Source organism: Nannospalax galili, unplaced genomic scaffold, assembly GCF_000622305.1.
Source record: "Nannospalax galili isolate Female #2095 unplaced genomic scaffold, S.galili_v1.0 scaffold54, whole genome shotgun sequence".
In the NCBI taxonomy this organism is placed as follows: Eukaryota; Metazoa; Chordata; class Mammalia; order Rodentia; family Spalacidae; genus Nannospalax; species Nannospalax galili.
In genome coordinates, this window is record NW_008341028.1 from 11,280,147 (window position 1) to 11,293,273 (window position 13,127).

The 13,127-nt window shown below is 44.4% G+C and overlaps 2 protein-coding genes across 7 annotated transcripts in view; one reads left to right on the forward strand and one right to left on the reverse strand.

Moving 5' to 3' along the window:
• Larp6 (La ribonucleoprotein domain family member 6) overlaps nucleotides 1–134 on the reverse strand; it is a 22,720-nt gene extending 22,586 nt beyond the window's left edge. For both annotated transcript variants that reach the window (XM_008836397.3, XM_008836396.3), the window contains exon 1: nucleotides 1–134. The gene's annotated coding sequence lies outside the window, so the exon portion shown is untranslated.
• A 10-nt stretch (nucleotides 135–144) lies between these two features.
• Lrrc49 (leucine rich repeat containing 49) overlaps nucleotides 145–13,127 on the forward strand; it is a 193,716-nt gene continuing 180,733 nt past the window's right edge. For all 5 annotated transcript variants that reach the window (XM_017798982.2, XM_029565041.1, XM_029565043.1 and 2 more), the window contains exon 1: nucleotides 145–334. The gene's annotated coding sequence lies outside the window, so the exon portion shown is untranslated. The remainder of the gene's footprint in view (nucleotides 335–13,127) is intronic.

A 13,127-nucleotide genomic window follows, 5' to 3' on the forward strand; every position in this document is an offset into this window, starting at 1 on the left:
GAGGCGGCGCGAGCGCGGCGACTCGGCCCCGGGGAGGGACCGGGGGTCGCGATGATCCGCCCCGCGCAGCGCCGTGGGCACCGCCCTGAGCGCCAGCCGGTGCAGGCGGGGCCGCGCCCGGGCGACTCCTCCACTCCGCGCCGCTGGGCACAGGGATGATCCCCGGACCCCTGGGTCCTTCCCTCTGTCCCCCTCTGGAGGGGCCCCAGCCCGAGGGGAGGTGCCAGACCTCCTCCTGCCGCCTCCCTGTCGCAGCTCGGCTGGCTTCTGGGACGAGGGGCAGCCGGCAGAAGTTAGCAGCGTCCCTGCGTGTCTCCCCGATTGACCTGCCAAGGTGAGAGAGAAAAAAAAAAATCTCCACCGTTGAGTCCCTTTGGCAAAACTACCTAGGGTTACTGTGCATCTTAGGAGGTCAGGGCTGGGTGCCCCCGTGTCCTAGCCCAGTTGATCTCAAAGCCTAGCTCCCCCAAGCAGCCTTAGAGCTGTTCTAAATGCAAGTTCTAGGGCCCATGCAGACCTCCTGAACTGGGATCGAATTCCAGTTTCAGCAATCCCCCAATGATCCTGGAGTTCCCTAAATTTCAAATCAGGGTTCTAGAGTTGCTCCCTGTACACACTGAACATTCGAATATTTATTGAGTGAATAAAGGGAGCTATTGAAATGCCAGTATGTTCAAACCCCTGCCACTCTTCCACATTTAGCTTTGAAGTTCACATTTAGCTTTGAATTCTATCCCAGGCCCCTAAATGTGGTCCAGAAACCAGGGACATGAGTTGGATCTGATTCCCTAAAAGCCTTCATTGAGGGCCTTAAACATAACATCATATCACTTTGCCACATGAAGATCCCCAAAGCACAGACTGGTTGGTTCACATGTTTGCTTCGATGAAGAAAAGCAAAGCAGGAGACCCTCGGGAGATGGAGTCTTTGGGAGGGCAGTGTCCCTGTGAAAGGACACCCCGTAGAGGGTCCTGGTGTCTGGTCGGGACCAGGTGAGACCTCTGGGCCCAGCAAGGATGCCCCACCCCCTTCAAGGCTAGGAATGGAGCTCAGAGTCTCATCATGCATGCCAGACAATTGCTTTTCATTGAGCCATAGCCCCAACTTCATGACCCCTATTTGGAGGTTTCACTAGGATGTGTCCCATTGTCATATCTTTTCTGATAGAAATCCTAGGGCAAGGAGAGGAAGAGAAAGACCCTGGATGGGACTTGTTTCTCTGCACCAGCAGAGACACAACTTCTGTGGAACCTTGCTACTGGGAAGAACAGGCCACAGGTCAAGCCTATCTATTCCCGAGCCAGCTATACCTTCCTCCAAGACAGCAGAGAGTTAAGAACCCACACACACCTGTGGTGAGGATCAGGCAGGGAGAGATTTATAGCTATAGAGGCCAGGCAGCTTCCTATCCTGAATGTCACAAAGCAATACCCACCATTTCATCTGAACTATCCTGTGTGGTAAAGACACCGGACTTATCTCCCCCACCTCCATGCACACTTGAATGGCTCATTCTTGTACGAGGTTCTGCAGTTATAATTCCCATATTCCCAGGTTTCCAGATGCCTTGTTGTTAACAGTCCTCTGGAGCTGAAGATGCAGCTCGGTGGTAGAGAATATGCCTTAGTTTTAATTCCCAGTAACCTAAAACAGAAACAAAACACAACACCTCCTAGAGAGCTTTTTAAACATACAGATAACGGTATGTAAAGAAGAACTGACAGCAGGTGAAGTTGATCCACAAAACTATTTTATTTGGTTAGAAATTTGAAACAAAATTGGATTTATATGTCCTTCAAATAGGTATGCTGCCTCTGCTGCTTCTGATACCACTTCCTTCTGATTCCCTATGATTTTTGGATGCAAAAAAAGTTGTCAGACATCATCATACAGAAACACACACACACACATAACAGAAAAAGAGAGTGGGTGGGAGAATAAACCTTTCAACTGAGACCCTACTAGGGTAAGATAAATATGGGGCATCTTTCTGGGTTGTTAATTTTGCTCAAATATATGAGAAAAAAATATATATATACATTAAAACAGCCTGAAAAATCTTTGGAATTGAATGCAGAAGCTCCATGGAATTTTTAAATCAATTGTGCATAACTTTCTCATGTTGAGTGCTTACTTGGCTTGGCATGTTGCCTGAGGGAAGGGAGGAGAGAAACCTTCATCTTTACTTGGGGCACTTCATGAGAGGATTCAGCTCAGTTACTTTTCAAATGAGGGGAAGTGAGTCCCAATGGGGCTTGCTGGGAGTACCTCCTCTTCCTCTTTGCCCCACCCTCTGTACCCTGTATTCTATCTAGCAGGGCCTTGCATCTGGAGCACGTGCTAATTTGCCTCAGTTGGTCATACCCCAACACTGCATCATCTTGTCACTGGTGAAGGAACCAGAGCTTTCAAGCCTCTTCTAGTTTCTATTTTCCAGCCACTTCCTGCACAGAGCTGGGGGCAGAGGAGGTGACTAGTTCCCCTAGGCTTGGCTTGACTACCATTGATTGCAAAGAATTTGGAACACCATTGAGATATGAGCAAAGTCTCTTTAAACACAACATTATGACTTCATCCTGAAATTGGCATCTTTCCCTTTCCCTGGAATCTTGAGGGCTTGTTTTTTTATAACAGTCTGGGACCAGGAAATAGCTTTATCATTAGCTCCTGAGGATGACACAGAAGAAAATAGGCAAACAAGGCACAGGATGGACCTAGGTTAGGTTGAAGCCAACATTCAGCCCTGGAAGACCTTTCCAGTACATAAAAGATGCTGTTTTTCAATCAGTTGAAAATGTTTTCCTTGTGTCTGGCAGTAGAGTTGGAAACCAAGGCCCTAGAATAAGATGCTAATGTGGCAAAATTGACATGGGGGCTAGGTGTGGAAGAGAAGAGCCCAAAAGAGGAGTTCGATTTTTATTTTCATTGACTCGGTTACTTGTTTAAGCATGTACCAGATACCAGAGCCTATGCTATACCTAATTTTGCAAAATGACTGAGACACAACCATGAATACCAGGAGATGGATACAGCCTGGGAAAGTCAGCCTTGAATAAGAATGTGTCTACTACAGTAAGCATGGTAACAAATTTGTACAAGGAGCATAGTCAGTAAAAATATCACTAAAGGGACGCTGGTGAGATGGCTCAGCAGTTAAGAACACTGGCTGCTCTTGCAGAGGACCTGGGTTCCATTCCCAGCACCCATAAGGTAGCTAACAACCACCCATAACCCCAGTGCCAGGGGATCTGGAGTTGCCACCTCTTCTGACCTCTGCAGGCATTGCATGACACAGGTGCACTTACATACATGCAGGCAATACACTCATACACATAAAATAAAAATAAAAATAAATCACTAAGGATGTCTTGAAAGTTTATTATTATTTGTGTGTGTGTATTCATGTGTATACAGGTGTGTATGTGTGTGTATTCATGTGTATACAGGGGTGTGGGGGGGTGGGGGGGTGTATGTGTGTGTAGGCCAGAGGTCAGCCTTGGGTGTTGTCCTTAGGAGCTGTCCACTTTATTTTTGTTGTTTTGAGGCAGGGTCTCTCATTGGTCTAGGTCTCACCAATTGAGCTAGGCGGACTAACCAGCAGCCCCAGGGTTCCACCTGTCTCTGCTGCCTCAGGGTTGAGTTTACAAGCACAGGACACCACTACCAGTCTTTTTCACATGGATGCTGGGGGACTGAACACATGTTCCCTCATGCTTGTACGAGCACTTAATTTTTTAATGTATTTATTTTTATTTTACGTGTATGACTGTTTTGCCTGCATGTATGTCAGTACAGCACATGTGTGCAATGCCCATGGAGGTCATAAGAGAGTGTCAGATCCCCTGGAACTGGAATTACAAAAAGCTGTTAGCCACCATATGGGTGCTGGGTACCAAACCCAGGTCCCCTATAAGAGCAGCCAGTGCTCTTAACTGCTGAGCCACCTCTCCAGCCCCTTGTGCAAGCACTTTTTAAAATATTTTATTATTTTTATTTTGTGTCTATGCGTGTATTGCCTGCATGTAGGTAAGTGCACCCGTGTTGTGCAATGCCACAGAAGTCAGAAGAGGGCTTCAGATTCCCCTGGAACTGGAGTTAAGGACGGTTCGTAGCTGCCATGTGGGTGCTGGGATTCGAGCCCCTGTCTTCTGCAAGAATAGTCAGTGTTCTTAACCTCTGAGCCATCTCTCCAGCCCTGTACAAACACTTTAACAAGGGAGTCATCTCTTCAGCCCGTGCAGCTTAAGCTGGCACATAAGCAGCAGAGTGAAGGAAAAACATTCTCTTTTGTATGAGACAGACCTGGATTCAGACACTAGCCTAGTCACTTCCTAGCTCCAAAATCTCTCTGCTTTTCAGTTTTCTTGCCACATTAAATGGTTCGAATGATCCTTACCTGAGCTGGGGAGTCACGGATCATTTATGGAAAATGTCTAGCCCAGCACCCCACCCAGACAGATTCAGTGTATGGTAGGTAGTGGATGTGGCTTTCCAAATATAACCCTACCTGGAATGCCTTAGCCTGGATGGGGAACAGAAACATTCTTGCTGCTTGCTCTGCATATTCCCCTATTGTAAATTAAGAAAATGGTTTTGCTTTGTTTTGTTTGCTTTTGCTTTGTTTTGTTTTGGTCTAGACACCAAACTCTTATAAGTTAACTTTCAGAGTCAATCTAATTCCAAACACACTGACAAAATGAGGCTTTCTCTGGGCTAGAAATCAGCATCTCCCTGTAGTTTATTCCTAACTACAGTAAGAACTAAGATACTTACCCATAGGTTTCTTTCTTTTGAGCCAGGGTCTCCCTGTAGCCCCAGCTGACAAGGAATTCACTATGTAGACTGGGCTGGCCTCAATCTCATAGAGATGCACCTGCCTCTGCCTCCTGAGTGCTGGGATTAAAGCTGTGCACACCCTGCTTGGCTCTTTTCATTTTGAAGAATATCTTTTGTTTATTCTTTGACAGTTTCATACATGTATATAAGGTATCTTGGTCACCTGCAACTCCCTCCCCTTTTACCCTACCTGATACTCCCAACATGCCCCCCTCCACCTTCATGTCCCCCTTTTTGTTTTGTATCCCACCCAGTCCAATTGGTGCTGCCTGCTGGAGTGTAGACTGATCTTGTTGGCTTGGTCTTGTGTAGGTGACCATAGCTCATGGTTCCGAGTGCAGCAGCCATGTTATGCCCAGAAGACAGCATTTCACAGACTCCTCTCTGACATCCTTTCCACTCCTGATTCCAAGATGTTTCCTGAGCCTTGAGGAGGTTGATACGGTTGTCCCATTTAGCACTGAGCACTCAACAGTGACTTATTCTCAGCAGGTGTGATATTTCTTGTGACCACTATCAGTATCCAGTCTCCCTTATTGAATTACAGCAGTCTCCAGTTTTAAAAGGATATAGGGCCACCTAATTAGCAATTATGTTTCCCAGCAAGCTTTGAATATTGGTATAACCATGTGATTGACTACATTCTGGTCAAAGACATGCAAGAGAAAGTATTTTCTGTCACCTGTGGACTGTACTTCTGGAAACGTAGACTGACTGTTTCCATCCTCCTATTGTCCAGAGCAGCTGTGGTGGGTCCAAGGATGGAAGCCCCTTATTAAGGAAGACTGAGCTAAAAAGAAAGCCCCGGACTTCTTTGGTATACCATAATCTGTGCTGTAATTTGAGAAAGGATGAATGAAATTTACATCTTGTTTGATCCACTAATTTTAAGATATTTTTGTTACAGCAACTCAGGTTATATCTTGGTCAACACCTTATATTAACTCTAACACTAATACCTAAAATTAGTACTAAGATTGGGTTGTATTACAGGGAAGTAGCTAGCTCAGGGACCAGGGTATAGTAGCTGCTTGATAAATTACGTATTGGTCCTCCAAGTCCTAGAATCTGAATCTAAGAAACTTGGCAACTATTTTCTGTATGCCTAAAGTATGAAAATTATGTGATAAGAATGATGAAGTATTCAAAAATGAACAGCACAGGGTCTCCCTGTAGCCCCAGCTGACAAAGGATTCACTATGTAGACTGGACTGGCCTCAGTCTCATAGAGATGCACCTACCTCTGCCTCCTGAGTGCTGGGATTAAAGCTGTGTACACCTTTTTGTTCTAATAGGGGAGCTGAATTCCTTACTCCTTCATCTAACCCCATTATAAGAGCAGCATTATCAACATAAGCAATGGAATTTGGGTCATTGTTGCAAATGGCAAAGATGGTGGCTGCTTCTGGAAGGCCCTTGGTCACTGTTCCCCACTCTCTTATGTTTGAGGTATCGTTCAGAAAGCAACAATATCCAAGTTAAGGTCCCACCATTCAAATTGGAGCCAGGCATGGTGGCACACGCCTTTAGTTCTAATACTTAGGAGGCAGAGGCAGGTGGATCTCTGTGAGATCAAGGCCAGCCTGGTCTACATAGTGAGTTCCAGGCTAGCTGGGGCTGCAGGGAGACCTTGTTTCAATAAATAAATAAATAGATAAATAAATAAATAAATAAATAAATAAATAAATTGGGGCTGGGTGATGACTCAGTGGGTAGAAGTACTTGCCACCAAACCTGACAACAACTTGAATTCAATGCCCAGAACCCACGTGATAGAAAGAGAGAACTGACTCCCATAGGCTTTCCTCTGACCTTCACATGCATGCCATGGCACATGTGTGCCCACTCACACATACATACATAGACACACAATAAATAAATAAATATATAAAAGAATAAAAATGACACGTTGCTGTTATAATGTTTATTCCCTTGTAGCATGTATCATGGTTTGCATATAAAACATCCCCTATGGGTTCATGTGTTTGGACACTTGGTCCCTAGGTTTCACTGTTTTGGGATGTTGTGGGCCTCCCTGGAGGAAGTGAGCTGCTGAGTGTGAGATCACTGAGGGTCATAGCCTATCCTTGCTTCCAGTGTAGCTCTCCTTACTTCCTGGTTGGTGGCTGTCTTGGCACTGAACGTTCACATCACCATGCCTTGCCACCATGATGGACTGTATCCCTTCAAACAACGAGCCGAAAGAAGCTCCACCCCATGAAGCTGTGTGGTCAGGTAATTTGTCCCAGCTATAAGGAAAACAATACCTCAACTAGTAGTTCAACCAGTACCTCATTTCATTGTCTTGTTTTAGCACATGCATCAGAGAGTATGTGTTCAAACTCTGCCTGCCATCTATGCCTTGCTAAGGACTGGTTAATAAAGTCAATGGGGAGTATGGGGAGTGTGATACATTAGAAGTAAATGGGCTGTATAAACTCCTAGGCAAAGATATTCATTTTATTAGGTCAATGATTCTCAGCTTTGGCTGGACATTAGCATCACCTGAGAAGCTTTTTAAAATTTGCATACTTAGGTACCTCTGTTTAGTTAAATTCTTAGAGTGAACACCAAGCATCAAACATCAGCTTTCAGAGCTCCCCAAATGATAATACACACAGAAAAAGTCAAGGGTCTCTGTGTTAGGTCTTTCAGGGTCATGTTTTCTGTAGATCTGGGGCTTTGTCATTGTTTCTCCATATTTCAAGGTGCAAGTAACTAACAGAGTTCAGGGCCCAGGTCTGCCAGAGTTTGCTAAGACATTGGGTACTTCCAAGATGAATTTCTCACCTTTGAAAAATTATAAGAGCAAATAAAATCTTATTCCTGAGAATGTGAGATGGTTTAGAAGGTAAAGGTGTCCACCTCCACACCTGACCACCTGAGCTTGATCCCTTGGACCTACATGGTGGAAGGAGAAAACCAACTCCCAACAAGGTGTCCTCTGGCCTCCATATACCTGCTGTGGCACACACACACACACACACACACACACACACACACACAATAAGTAAATAAAAATGCAATTAAAAAATTTAAAGATCCTATCCTTTAAGTAGTCTGGTGTGGTGGAAAACAATCAAGCTCTTCCCAGGAGAAGTCCAAACTGTGACTTCTGCTAAGGTCTGCATGGACCTGGCATATTCTGGGAATCAGTAAGCAGATTCTGAAGACACTACAGGAGGGACTGAATACTCATCCCAGAGCTGTGGGAGCCAGGCACCACAAGCCTGGACCACTAACAAAGCCGCCACTGTCAGAAAGGGTGAGTGATTTGGGGGACAGATCAGTGTCTGACATGTGCTTGTTTGCCTGCAGACTGAGGCCTATCCCTTGTTTACACCCTGTGGTTATATATCTGAGTCCTATGGAAAGCTAAGGGACTGTGCAGTAAAGTGGAAAGTGCAGTTTCTCTATAACCCTCATAACTTACTTGAGCAGACAGAATGTGACTTTGGGACTCCAGTAATTGAATGTACACAAGGAAGAACATTCTTTGCTAATGTACAGAGTAATGTCACACAGCTTTGGCACCTCCTAGACGCTTCATTAGCCGAAGGGAGAGCCTGTGATACCTGGTGGACACAGATATGCCCATGGAAGTGTCAGTAATGCTCAGTGGACAGGCTGTTGTCCAGCAGAGAAGGCTGGGGTAGTAGAGGGAATTACCAGATGGCAAGCTAAACTTGAGCACATGTAAGGGGAATGCCACAGATGTTTGGTAGTACTTTGGGACCTCTACTTTCCTTTCTGTTGCTGTGGCAAATACTCTGACCAAAAGGAATATAGGAAAGTTTATTTCATCTTCCAAATCCAGGCTACAGTCTAACATTGAGGGAAGTCAAGACGGGAACTAGGGGCATGAATTTGAAGGCAGGCTTACTTGCTGGTCCACACAGCATTACCTCTAACCAAGGAACTTAGTCCACAGCCAAAGAAGGCAGCAGGAACCATGGAGGAGGCTGCTTTCTGGCTGGCAGGTAGGCTCATATTCAGCTAGCTTTCTTATATATATCATGACCACCGGCCTAGAGAATTATACCACCCACAGTGGACAGGACCTGCCTACATTTACATCAATTGACAATCAAGACAATCCCCCACAGGCATGCCCACAGGCCTATTTGATCTAGGGAATTCTTCCATTGAGATCTTTTCCCAGATAATTCTAGGTTGTGTCAGGTAGACAGTTAAAGCTAACAAGGTCAGATGGTATATTTACAATATTCCTGAGTTAGAAGGGCAGGTGGAAAGGCTTGAAGAAACAAGGTGACAGACTCAGAAGAGTAAGTACCTCTTCATTTTCCCTCAGGTTTGATGAGTGATTGGTCTCTGAGAGGATGAAGAGAAGTTGGGGTTTGAATAGAGTTGTGGAGTTGGTTTTATCTCCAGGTCAACTCAGAGTCAAGTCTGGCTTGTGGGAATTCTGCGCTGAGGGGCTGGTGATAGGCTTAAAGTAGTGCTGGGTACTTTGTGGTGAAGAATTCAATTGGTGACTGATCTGGCTGGAATCTGGAAGGCCTGGTGCTCAGGACTGGCAAGGACTCCGTGCAAGAGACCACATCTCAGTGCCTGCTCTCTGCTTCCTTTCTCCTGTCCCCAGAAGAAGGTCTAGTTAGGATATGGACTGAGTCACGTAGGCCTTGACATTGTGACAGGAATTCTTATTTCAGATGTTTGTCATAGAGAGGCTGTTAGGAGTCCTATGACTCCCTCACTGTGAAAGTATGTCGAAATGCATGGTAGAATTGGTTCTTTCTGAACACTAGTAGAGCATTTTTATGGCCATCCCACTAGGCAGGGAAGTGAGCTATCGAGAGGTCACCAAAGTGCTGTAAGAGGTGACAAGAACGGCCATTCATGGAGCAAGTACCATATCATAGGCACACGACCTCATTTAATCCTTGCAGCCGTCCCAAGACATTGTTTGGAAACTGAAGCTCAGCAAATTTAAGTGGCATTCTGTGTTAGTCAGACGCTTTGTAGCTGTGACAGAATATCTAAGCAAAACACCTTGAGGAAAAAAAGATTTATTTTGACTCCTGGTTTCAGGGGTTTTAGTCTATCATGGCAAGAGGGTAAGGCAGAGCAGAAGAGGGGAAAGGGGAGGGGACAGAAGGGGAGGGGAGACGGACAGAAATATCTGCACTAGTGGGCTTCTTCCTCTTTCTTTGCATTTAAGCCTCCAGACTCCAGAGATGGAGCCACCTACATTTAGTCCAGGTCTTCCCCCCGCTTAGTTAATCCTCTGCAAATGTCTTCAGAGACACCCAGGTGTGCTTTATGAATCTCCTCGGCACTTCTCAATCCAACCAACTTGACAATCAAGACTAGCTACCAGGGGCTGGAGAGATAGATGGCTCAGTGGTTAAGAGCACTGGCTGCTCTTGCAGAGGACCTGTGTTTGGTTCCCAGCACCTACATGGCAGCTAACAACCATCTGTAACTCTAGTTCCAGGGGTTCCAATACCCTCTTCTCACTTCTGTGAGCATTTGCATGCTTGTGGTACACTTCCACACATGTAGGAAAAAAGCTCATACACATACATTTATTTTTAAGACTAGCAACCACACTTCCCAAAGATCATGTGATGGTTAGAATTGGCAGAGCACAAAGGTTTAAAATTATGCCCGCCAACACCAAATCTTTACCTTTCTGACTGTACCACAGAGCATTTTTCTGAAGCATTGGGACAAAGATGTGAATGATCTCAGAAGTGAGGACATTATTTAACTGAGGTGAAGGAGACAATCACATCTGCCACACTATTTGAAGAGAATGGGAAATAATTTTTCTGCTCACCAGTTTTCTCTAATGCTGCTACCATCTGCCTTGTTTTGACATGAGCCCTGGGGTCATGCCTCTCAGAGCCACTCTGAATAAAGTATTCTGACGTAGAGGTGGTGGGGTGAGGTGTTCTGTGCTTCCTTCTGTCATTTCTGTTTTGATCTATTCCAGATGTTGTGATCCCACCCTTTCTCAGTGTGAGCTGTGAACTTGAGAGCATTGCTTTTCCTTCTCTTTGGTTTGATTGCCCTTTGCCTTGAGGGGAAAGGGAGGGGATGATAACAGCCTGGAGGGTGGCCAGACTACTCCATTTTGCAAGCTCCAGTCACAGCTGCTAAAGAAAACTTACATTATGTTTTCATTCAGTGGAGGAAAACATGTTCTGTTCTGCATTCTTGCATAATCATGAAACATCTGGGGCGACTTAGCTTAAAAGTTCCTTCCAGCATGACCCATGCTGGGTAAAGGCTTTCTGGTTTGCATACCCTCAGGTCATACATACACCTCAGCAACCCCTCAGTTATCTTGGTAAGTAAGCTCAGTAAATTCATTGGTTCCCCAGTAAAACTTTGATCAAACATTGGCTTGACACTAGAAACTTAAAAGGGAATAAGCATTCTTAGTATACCCAGGAAGAGAATTCTCACAAGATGGAAATTTCATTTGTTAATGCTATTATGTCTCATAATTATTAAAAAAGAAAGAAAGAAAGAAAATGAGAATCTAAAAGATGTTAAAAGGATATGGGAATGGAGATATTTTCCAAAACACACAGAAAAAAAGATGAAGTCTAAGCAAGTGATGAAGGTCTGTGTAGGTTTGTTATGATATATAAAGGATGAGACAAAAATAATATACACTTAATCTTAACATTTCTAAGGTCATACTCTATTCAACTAGTTTAAGGAACAAAATATATATCTAGTCAAGGTTTATCTGAGAATATTTGGCTTTTTACCCAAGCTTTATCTACATGGCACATGGTAATTAAAAGTACCAGACTGGTGGAATGAACCTTCTTAGATGTTTAACAGCCATAATTTGAGGACTATACTAATCTGGTCAGGGGAACTTAAAGTACAGTTTTTGCCTCTTGCCCTCCAAGGTAGACTAAGTTCCAGAGGACTATGGAACATCTCTCAAATGTCCTGTAACTGTAGTGAATCACCTGTCCTCTTGCTCAGGGAGGCCATGGAGATCCCACGAGATGGACTTGAACCGGTGTCCAGTCTACAAAGAGAAAGGTCAACTCAGAGGAAACATCTCATTCATGCTTCCAAGTAAAGCCAGACATGGTCGAACAGGACCTTTGACTTATCTTCACATAGATGGAACTGGTAAAAGGAAGGAACCAGGGGCTTCTTCCAAGCCCATGTGACCCCTAAGGAACAGATCCTCAAACGAACTTAAATGTAAAAAAAAATTGACTTATTTGGGCCAACTGTATGGTCTTAAACACCCAAAAGGAAAGTATAACCAAAGAGTAAAGTCACCAGTATATTTCTTTAAGAGTTTAAGGGATTATACTTCCCAGACATTAGGCTTAAGTCCATATAAAAAGTTATTTATACAATTATTTCTCATTGATGATTTTGTTCCTAATCAGAAAGTACTGCTCAGGTGTAAGACTTCAAATCTTGGTCTCCAGTACTATAGTGCCCACCTGTAGCTAAGGGAGACAACAAGCTATTGTTCTAAAATGATGGATAAATTTGTTTTCTCCCCCTATCTAGAAGCCTTTGAGAGGGAACTGACACTGATTCTAACCACTCCAACAGCTATCAAAGTACCTGAAAACAAATCCTGAATCCATCACTCTCAAGTCCAGCCTTGGCAGACAAAAGAAAAATGAGGAGGAACCCAATACAGGGATACTTTTGGAAGCCTTTGTCAGGAAATTCCAATGGACTCTCATATGAATATTTGAAAATTGCCCTGTTGACTTTTTTCTAGTTCCCTGTCTAGAACTTGTAATGCTAATTACTCTTGCCTTTACTTCTCCTTTACTTTACTTCTATTCACCAGTCAAAGACTTTCTTTTCCCTCCTAGAGATAAGAGTTATACAATTTGGGAGTCTTTCAGATAGACCCACTGAAGGGGTACCCCAATTGCCTCACCCTGTGTCCCTGTTCAGCATGGAAGAAGCCAGAGTGGTCTGCATCCCAATTCCCTATCCGCAAGTTGAGTAACCTCTTAAGAGGATGGTGTGATAAGAATAGGAGGTAGGAACTGGCTAGGCAGTTAGGGTAAAAAGACCCCAAAGAAAAGTAGCCAGTTTCTTGGCTAAAACTCACAATGTCCTTGGGCCTTTTAGTAACATACTCCATAGCAAAGGCCAAAAATGTCAAAAGTATTTGGGGGCTTCTGTCTAATCCTTAAAAGATTTTAGGGTTATCTCTTCAGAGGGGGAATGTTAGAATAGTCAAAAGCCCCATAAAAAATAATAGGCAGGGCGTGGTGGCGCATGCCTTTAATCCCAGCATTCGGGAGGCAGAGGCAGG